The 8,367-nt window shown below is 48.1% G+C and overlaps 1 protein-coding gene across 1 annotated transcript in view; it reads right to left on the reverse strand.

Annotated features, from left to right (window-relative positions):
- The window catches only part of LOC307033770 (uncharacterized protein), a 79,144-nt gene extending 71,039 nt beyond the window's left edge, over window positions 1-8,105 (reverse strand). Inside the window, exon 1 of the mRNA XM_079672366.1 lies at window positions 8,001-8,105. The gene's annotated coding sequence lies outside the window, so the exon portion shown is untranslated. The remainder of the gene's footprint in view (window positions 1-8,000) is intronic.
- Window positions 8,106-8,367: the final 262 nt, after the last annotated feature.

Raw genomic sequence — 8,367 nt, forward strand, 5'->3', positions numbered from 1 at the left:
TTTTTTTGGATGTGAGGACATTTATTAAGACTGCTATTATTGTATTCAGTAAATGCACTTTGGGATGTGCCTGGTTCAAAAAACATAACCTTAATATTTGACTTCTAAAGCAAACAAATGTAATGCTACAACTGTGCACTTTTTTCAGATTCTGTTAAATTAATGCTAATTTGTTGAGTTTTTATGCACTTTTTGACGTACCTTTTGTTAGATGAACAATGAATAAACATTGCATGTTTTTCATCGCAGTAATATGTGTTGGTTTAAAATGTGTCACTACCCGCTTTTTACAGGCTGCTGAATGTCTGGCCCAGCTGAATTTTGTAGTTATAAAATCTGGCCCAATTGAATGTTTAGTTGAATAGCCCTGACTTAGAGCATATAGCATATCTTTTGAAAAATCCACCTTGTTGACCGTGCTGTTGACCTCGCCAGCGTTGTGGTAGTTAAGGTGTCTTGTGAATGTGGGCAGATGAGTGGTAGAATCTTTGTAAGCCAAGAGGAAAACTACATTACTAGCACACAATTAGAGAGTAAAGCTATTGAGTGACTATAGGCATTTAGTCCAAAAAAGACCCCTGCTGCTGTGCTGCAGTTTGTGCCCCCGATTGGACAAAAACACAGAATACTGTGTAAATCAAGAGAAGCAACCTCACTTTTACTTAACTGGAAGTTCGGAGTACTTCTTCCACCTCTGCTTGATAGGAATCGGGATTTATGTTGGAAAATCATTACAAATTGGCAATGAGGAACGCTTCACGAATTTGCGTGTCATCCTTGCGCAGGGGCCATGCTAATCTTCTCTGTATCGTACCAATTTTATTATATGTGCTATCGAAATAACACAATATTGCCCTGCATCTGGGGGGTATTCCAAGGCCTCTGAGCAAGGGTCAACCTTGTATTATGGTAGCAGAACGCGTAGAGCTCAAAGGGAGCAAAACACTGGGTTTAAATGGGCCGAAAACTGCAGACAGAAGCTGCGCTAGCATGGTTCGTGGCTCTCGCCTTTGGCTTCTTGGCATTGAGTCCAAAAAAGACCCCTGCTGCTGTGCTGCACTTTGTGCCCCCGATTGGAACCTATGTCTATTTCAAGCCTGATCTGTCTTTAAGGCTTAGGGTTAAATGTGGTTGATGGGCTGCTTTGGCCGGCTAAGAGGCAGGAACCGCCACGCCGTGTCCTTTGTCGTTGCAAGACTGCCCTGCCTCTGACCCGTCCAACTCATACTTACCTGGCAGGGGAGATACCATGATCACCAAGGTGGTTCACCCAGGGCGAGGCTCGGCCATTGCACCCCGGCTATGCTGACCGCTGCGAATTCCCCAAATGTGGGAATCTCGACTGCATAATTTGTGGTAGTGGGGGACTGCGTTCGCGCTCTCCCCTGATTATAGTGTTGAAGAAAAGGTGAAAGACAACATGGCTACAGCTTGCATGTGTGGCGGCTTCTTTGCGCCAGGAAAGACTTTCTGGTGCCGATGTCCTCCCCAGAGCGTGTCCTTCCTTTGGGCTCGAAATGTCTCTGTACTGTAGTGAGCCTCCCTCTGCGTGCCACGCTCCAGAGCCAAGGCAGGTTCAATTTGTCACCTTTAGCTTCTTTGGCATTGAGTCCAAAAAAGATCCACTGCTGATGTGCTACAGTTTCTCCCCTCAATTGAAACCATTTGTTGTGGTTTCCAGATGCGTCTTTGTTTGTTTTTCCACAAGGCAGGAGATGGGTGCACCGTTCCCAGAGGCGCTGCAATACCGGGTCGATGCGTGGAGTGAACGGGGCAAGCCCCTCTTTCAGCTCCCGTGCTAAAAATCCATTTAATATATAGTCCCCGTATAGGGGACGTATCAGATATTAAACTGATAAGAACAGATACTACACTTGATCTTAGCCAAAAGGCCGAGAAGCGATGACCCTTAACGTTTGCTGCGGGAGTGAACGGGGCAAGGCCCTCTTTCAGCTCCCAGTGCTAAAAATCCATTTAATATATAGTCCCCGTATAGGGGACGTATCAGATATTAAACTGATAAGAACAGATTTTTTTTTTTTTTTTTTTTTATTATAACAAAGCTTCAATTTACATCATACTTATACACAGTTCACACACAAGTAACCAAGGGGCTTTAAATACAACACAAATAACACTTTTACCATTCATGAAGGCAATAACCATTAGGTGCTCTGGTCTTCACCCCACCAGCCCTAAACCCCCCTTCCACCTTTCCAAAGCGGCGTGTTGTCCCCATTTCAGAATGTCCCTCTCCATTCTCCCCTTCATATCTGCCTTTACCTTTTCTACTGTCCCCCTTATGCTGCTGCAACATTTGTTCTTTACAACATCCTGCCTAGCCAACCACAGATTTCTCTTAAGCAGGCTTACCGCTAGCCAAACAGGGAACATTGCCCAAAATCCACCAGGACCCGAGCCCCTTTCGATCCCATCCCATGTCATCTTTAGACCAGGAAAACTCTGTCCTAACCACCCTTCCACTCTGCTCCATGCTCCCCGTGCGAATGGACAGTCCCACATGACATGTCTGATGGTCTCTTCGTCCTTACAGTCTGGCCTAGGGCACACCGGAGACCTTGCCAATCCATGACGGTGCATGATTTCCCTCACTGGCAGGCACCTAAGCAGGCACAGCCAGTTAAGGTCCTTCAGCCTATTGTCTAGTCCCTTCGGCTGGATCCTCCTCCACACTTTGGATGGTATTCCAATGACAGGACCGACATTTATTTTCTCTCTGGCTTCTTTATATAGGGCTCTGTGATTGAGTTTCACATCTGGCCCGGCAGCCTCCGGGTGAACCCGAAGCCACCTTGCTGCATGGCGGTAGTGCCATGGCTGCTGTTCCGCCCTGGGCCCCAAGTTGCTCCAGGCCATTAAGTCCCTTGCTTGATAAGAAAAAAAAAGGCGGAGAAAATAACCCGAAGGATGTACTACTGGGCCTGATACTTCCTTACATAAAGTTGAAACAAAAATGCAGTCCATCTTCAGAGTTAAATGTGGTACATCTCTCCCCCCTGCTTCGACCCCAGCCAACATGCGGCCTCTTGCCACATTCTCGTATTTCCCATCCCATATAAAGCCAAACACGAGTCGCGTGAGAGGCCTCCTCATGCTGACCGGCAACGGATATATGTATGCAAGATATAGGAGGGATGGCAATATATCTACCTTCAGCACTAATACCTTCCCAATGAAAGTCAGCTGCCTACTTTTCCAGAGAGACACTTTCCTCTCTACTGCCTCAAGCCGTTTTGCCCAACTCAGGGAAGCACTGTTAGTAGCCTCAAAACTGACCCCCAGCACTTTTATAGGCCCTGGGCAGAAAGCCAGGCCCCCTGGCGCATCTATCCTTTCTCTCCATTTCCCAAAAAACTTCACTGAGGACTTTGCACAGTTAAGCTTAGATCCGGCTGCCCTGCCAAAATCCTCCATGATTTGCAGCGACCTAATAAGGCATTCATCCCTGTCCAGCAGCAACGTGGTGTCATCTGCATACTGGGACAGTTTCACATGTAACCCTCCACTGCCAGGCACTAGAAAACCTCTGACCCCTGGGTCGGCCCTGATGGCTGCCGCCAAAGGCTCCATATAGAGCACATATAGCAGTGGTGATAGAGGGCACCCTTGTCTCACCCCCGAGTGTAACCGGAAAAAATCGCCTAGGTGTCCGTTCACTACTACCTTGCTCCCCACGCCCATGTATAATGTGCGCAACCACCTTATAAAGCCTTTACCAAACCCTAGCCTCTCCAGTATGCTGAACATAAAAACTCCACTGCACCCTGTCGAATGCCTTGGTTTGGTCAAGAGCAACCAGCATGAGTGGCAGGTTTCTGTCCTCTGCCCAAGCAACAGCATCCCTTAGGAGCTGCAGGTTCCATCTTGCTGAGCGCCCTGGCACCGCACATGTCTGGTCAACATGAACCACATGGGGCATTGCTTCGCCTAGCCTGTCGGTGAGAACTTTTGCCAAGAGTTTATAGTCCACACACAGCATGGTCAGAGGTCGCCAGTTACCTATTTCAGTGCGATCCCCCTTCTTATACAGGAGGGAGATCACCCCGGTGGCAAATTACCCGCTCATTTCTCCTACCTGCAGTACCTCTGTCAGCACCTCCAACAATACTGGCCCTAGTATGGTCCAAAACTTTGCAAAAAATTCCACAGGCAAACCATCAATTTCTGGAACCTTACCCTTATTCATTCTGTTGAGCGCCCCCTCCAATTCGCAAACCGTTAGTGGGAGCTCTAAAGCCTGTACGATGTCTCCTGGAACCTGGCGCTCCAGCAGTTCCAGGAAATCATCTCCTCTTCCCACCTCCTTCTCCTTGAAGCTGTCCCTGAAATGATCTGTAGCAACCCTCACCATCTGGCCATCTTCTGTCACTACAATACCCTGACTGTCCCTAATCCCTGTCACCACCTACCTTGCTTTTTTAGCCCGTACCGAGCTGAAAAAAGCAGCAGAACATGTTTCTGACTGCTCAATGAACTCTGCTCGTGATTTCGCCAGGAAAGCCCGGGCCTTGCCTTCAGCGACATGTCTGAGCCTTGCTTTCAAAGAGTCGCATACATTCTGATTTATAGTAGCACCACAGTTCCCCTTTGCATACTCACGCTCTAGGAGTCGCTGCAGCTGGGACACCTCCCTCTTTGACCGTCTTGCCTTCATTTTGCAATAGCCTAAGCAAAAGGTCTTAATTCTGTCCTTGGCTACCTCCCACCACTCTAGTATCCCCTGACACAGCGGTTTGAGGCCCAACACTCCCTTAAAAAACAACGGGAACTGTTGGTTGAAAAACCTTTCCTCCAAAACACTGACATTTAGGCGCCAGTAACCAGGCCCAAAAGTTTGCGCATCCAAATCTACTCGAAACAGCAGGCCATCGTGGTCAGAAAAGAAAACAGGGATGGTCCTACCCGTGCTCAGGTTTAAAGACCTGGAAAAAAACAAATAGTCCAACCGTTTTGCCATGCCTCTTGAGTTACGCCACGTGGGGCTGTCTATGTGTGGCATAACATTCCCACATCTCCCATGTCTCTAAGATGGACCTCTTGCAAAAAAACTATGGCTACATGCAAAGTGCCTAAAAACTCAAAAACAGTCCTTCTTTTAACAGTGTTCCTCATTCCTCTCACATTCAAAGTAAGAACATCAAAATAATCTGCCATGAGTATGAAATGTTAACAATGTAATAATAACTCACTCAAATTTCACTCTGCATAGAGGTCCTGAGCGAGAATGTCCATTTGATCGGCCCATGATGGGGGAACCATGCTCAAAGAGGTGGAAGGCCTCTCGAAACCCCCGTGCGCATCCTCCTCTAAGGGAGATAGTGGCAGTAGTGGTGCAATAGGTAGCTCCCTGTCCCGTGGCAACCCCGTTGGGAACTCTACCCCTGCACCCCCTGGTTCCATCTCCATCATCCCTCCACCGTTACCATGGCGTGTGTCCACTTTGCCCTTCTTCTGGTCGCTGTCCTTCACCAGTCCCTCCCCCTTCTGCTGCCCATCTACTTCATCCTTGGGCCGCTTGTTCCTCTTCTTCCCCTCAGTCTTTGACCTTTTGCTGTCTCCAACCTGTGTGCCGTCTCCATTTTCTTCCGAACCCTCTGTTCCGAAAGCCTGCGACCCTTTACGTGCCCCAGGCTTGTCCCCCTCAGGGGCTGCTGCAGGTGAGTCCTTATCCCCCGAGAGGCTTTGGCCCACGCCCTCGCTGTCAGTCCCCGGGCCGCCTCCTGGTCCGTGCTCCACTGTCGCGGTCTCCACTGTCGCGGTCTCCACCATGCCCACTGGAAACACAGCAGCCCCCTGGTCCTGAAAAAATCCATCCAGAAGGTCCTCGAACGCAGTTTCCCTCTCGTTGTTGGCCCCGGCTACCTCTGCAAACGTCCTCCTCCGCCCAGGACAGCTTCGGTAGAGGTGATCTTTCCCAACGCAACCATGGCAGGCCTTGGGCACCGTGCAGTTTTTGGCTTCATGCCCCCCTTGACCACAAAACCGGCAGCTGGCGCCATTGCACCCTGTCTCCACGTGGCCTGATTGCCTGCACCGCCTGCAGAAAGCTGGCTGCCGCGGGTAGAAAAGGTACCCTCGATCTGCTCCCAGGCTGAAAGAGGCAGGCGGGTGCTTGAGGCCGCCACGACCCTCCGGCTCAGATTTAAGAAGCACCTGGAACTGCCTTCGACCTGTCCAGATCCCCATGGTGTCCTTCACATGTCTTGCTGCAGTTAGCACTTCCCCATACTGCCCCAAAAACTCAGCCAGCGCTCTGTCAGTCACAAAAGGATTGAACATGTGGACCGTGATCATCCTGAAATTTGGTCTGTCCAAATTTAAAACCTTGTAGCAGGCTAGCGGTTTTAGCATAGCAGCAGCAACACAGTCCATAGCAACCTTTGTGTATACTTGCTCGTCCTTTAGGGTGACGTCGAAAGCCCTCTCCTGCTGGTTCCATTGTAGGCAGTAGATGGCATCGACCTTCAGTTGGAGCTGCTCCATGATGACTTTCCTGCAGAACCACGTCCTCGACAAGACATCTTCCTCCGCCACAACTGCCTGGAAGCGCAGTGTGAATCTCAGCCCAACTCTTGGAATCGGCCGTCCGTCATCGGCCCTCCCGGCCATCGCTCCTTTCTCCTCGTCGTTCGAAAAATGTCCTTCCTGGGAAAAATGATAAGAACAGATACTACACTTGATCTTAGCCAAAAGGCCGAGAAGCGATGACCCCTAACGTTTGCTGCGGGAGACAGACTCGTTGCGCAGTCGCCGCAGGTCTTGGTTCAGCTCTTTTGACCTGGCGTAACAGAGGCGCTGCGTAGCTTGGACTGCCCACGTGCGAATGACTGCTCTTTTCTTGTCCAAAAAAGACCCCTGCTGCTGTGCTGCACATTGTGCCCCCGATTGGAACCTATCTCTTTAGTAATACGCTTGAGTTGTGTGCAGTGCTTGAATTGGAATAAAAAAGGTGCCAGTACTCTAAATCAGCAACAAGTATTTGGCACAAAGTCATAGTATATCCTATAATGCTGGTGGGTTTGTCTCTTTACTGTATATTTTAGAAAGGCTCACTGTACTTAAACAAAATGACTCAGGGTGCATCGAACATTTTTTTTTAAATATTGAAGTTAGATGCATCAATCTGGTGCACTTTGAGAGCAAAATGAAGAGATATATGGATACCTCTCAACATCCATAATGAAACAACTGTAAACAGATTTACTTTTTCTTTATGGATATAAAAGAAAGTAAAGCTTGACTCCTACTGGCTGGTTAAATGACTCCTCGTCCCTGAGGCCACTACCAGTTTTTTGTGCCATTTTGCTGGATTTATTTGTCAGTAGCGTTGCTGCACAAAGTGATAGCCCTCTAGTTTAAATCTACTACCCAAAAAGAAACATATGGAGATGGGTTACTATTTAAAAAAAATTGCAAATCTATTTGGGAACAGTGGGGCCGGGCCTCAAATCCTATAGGGGGGTCCGGGGGCATGCTCTCCCGGTAAGATTTTTTTTTAAATGTTGGACTTAAATGCATCAATCTGGTGCATTTTGAGGGGGAAATAAAGAGACTACACCCATATGAAACAAAAATGTATACATTCAAATAATCATAAAATCATAAGTACATGGCCATAACCAATAACATACAATATCCAATATGAAAAAACATTGAAACTTGTTTATTTATTTGTTTTTGGTTCATTTATAGTTATGAGTGTGTCTGGGCTCCTGAATCGGCCTCTCCTGTCTCCCTCCTCTCCCCCCTGCTCCTCTTTGAGGCAACAGCAAAGACTAGTTTTAGCTCTCAACAAGTTTATATTACCTTTTTTCACCTAGTTAACATTTTGTTTGTATTATTCATGCATATTTGACTAATCACTACCCCCTCAAATGGAAATATGTGTTTACATAAATGGTGACCGAACCGTTTGAGACCCACTGAGATAACTTAAACTAAGTTAACTATCTAAAGACTCAGAGAGTAATATACCTCACCAGAGCTGTAGTTTTCAGCCTCTCAGTCTGACAGCAAAGGACTCTCCCTCCACCTTGTTGTTGAAACAGCTCCGTATATCCGTTAGCGCAGCTAGCTAGCACCAGATGCTAACAACAATACACGTAATCGGTGCGCGCGCTTTCTCGCTCGCTCGCGCCAGACATACACCAACACACACCCTCCCGAGCTTGAATGACACACAGAGACCAATCGAGGGCATTAGTATGATCTGTATGAAAGTGGCAATGTCGGCAGGCCACGTCATGTAGACAGCCAGTCACCCTCTGTGAGGCAGAGTCAGACCCACATTTGCGCTGCGTTGCGTTTACAATATATACGTATATTGCCGGCGGCTGAGAACCGGCA

This window comes from Notothenia rossii (assembly GCF_949606895.1).
Source record: "Notothenia rossii genome assembly, chromosome: 3".
Classification (NCBI taxonomy): domain Eukaryota; kingdom Metazoa; phylum Chordata; class Actinopteri; order Perciformes; family Nototheniidae; genus Notothenia; species Notothenia rossii.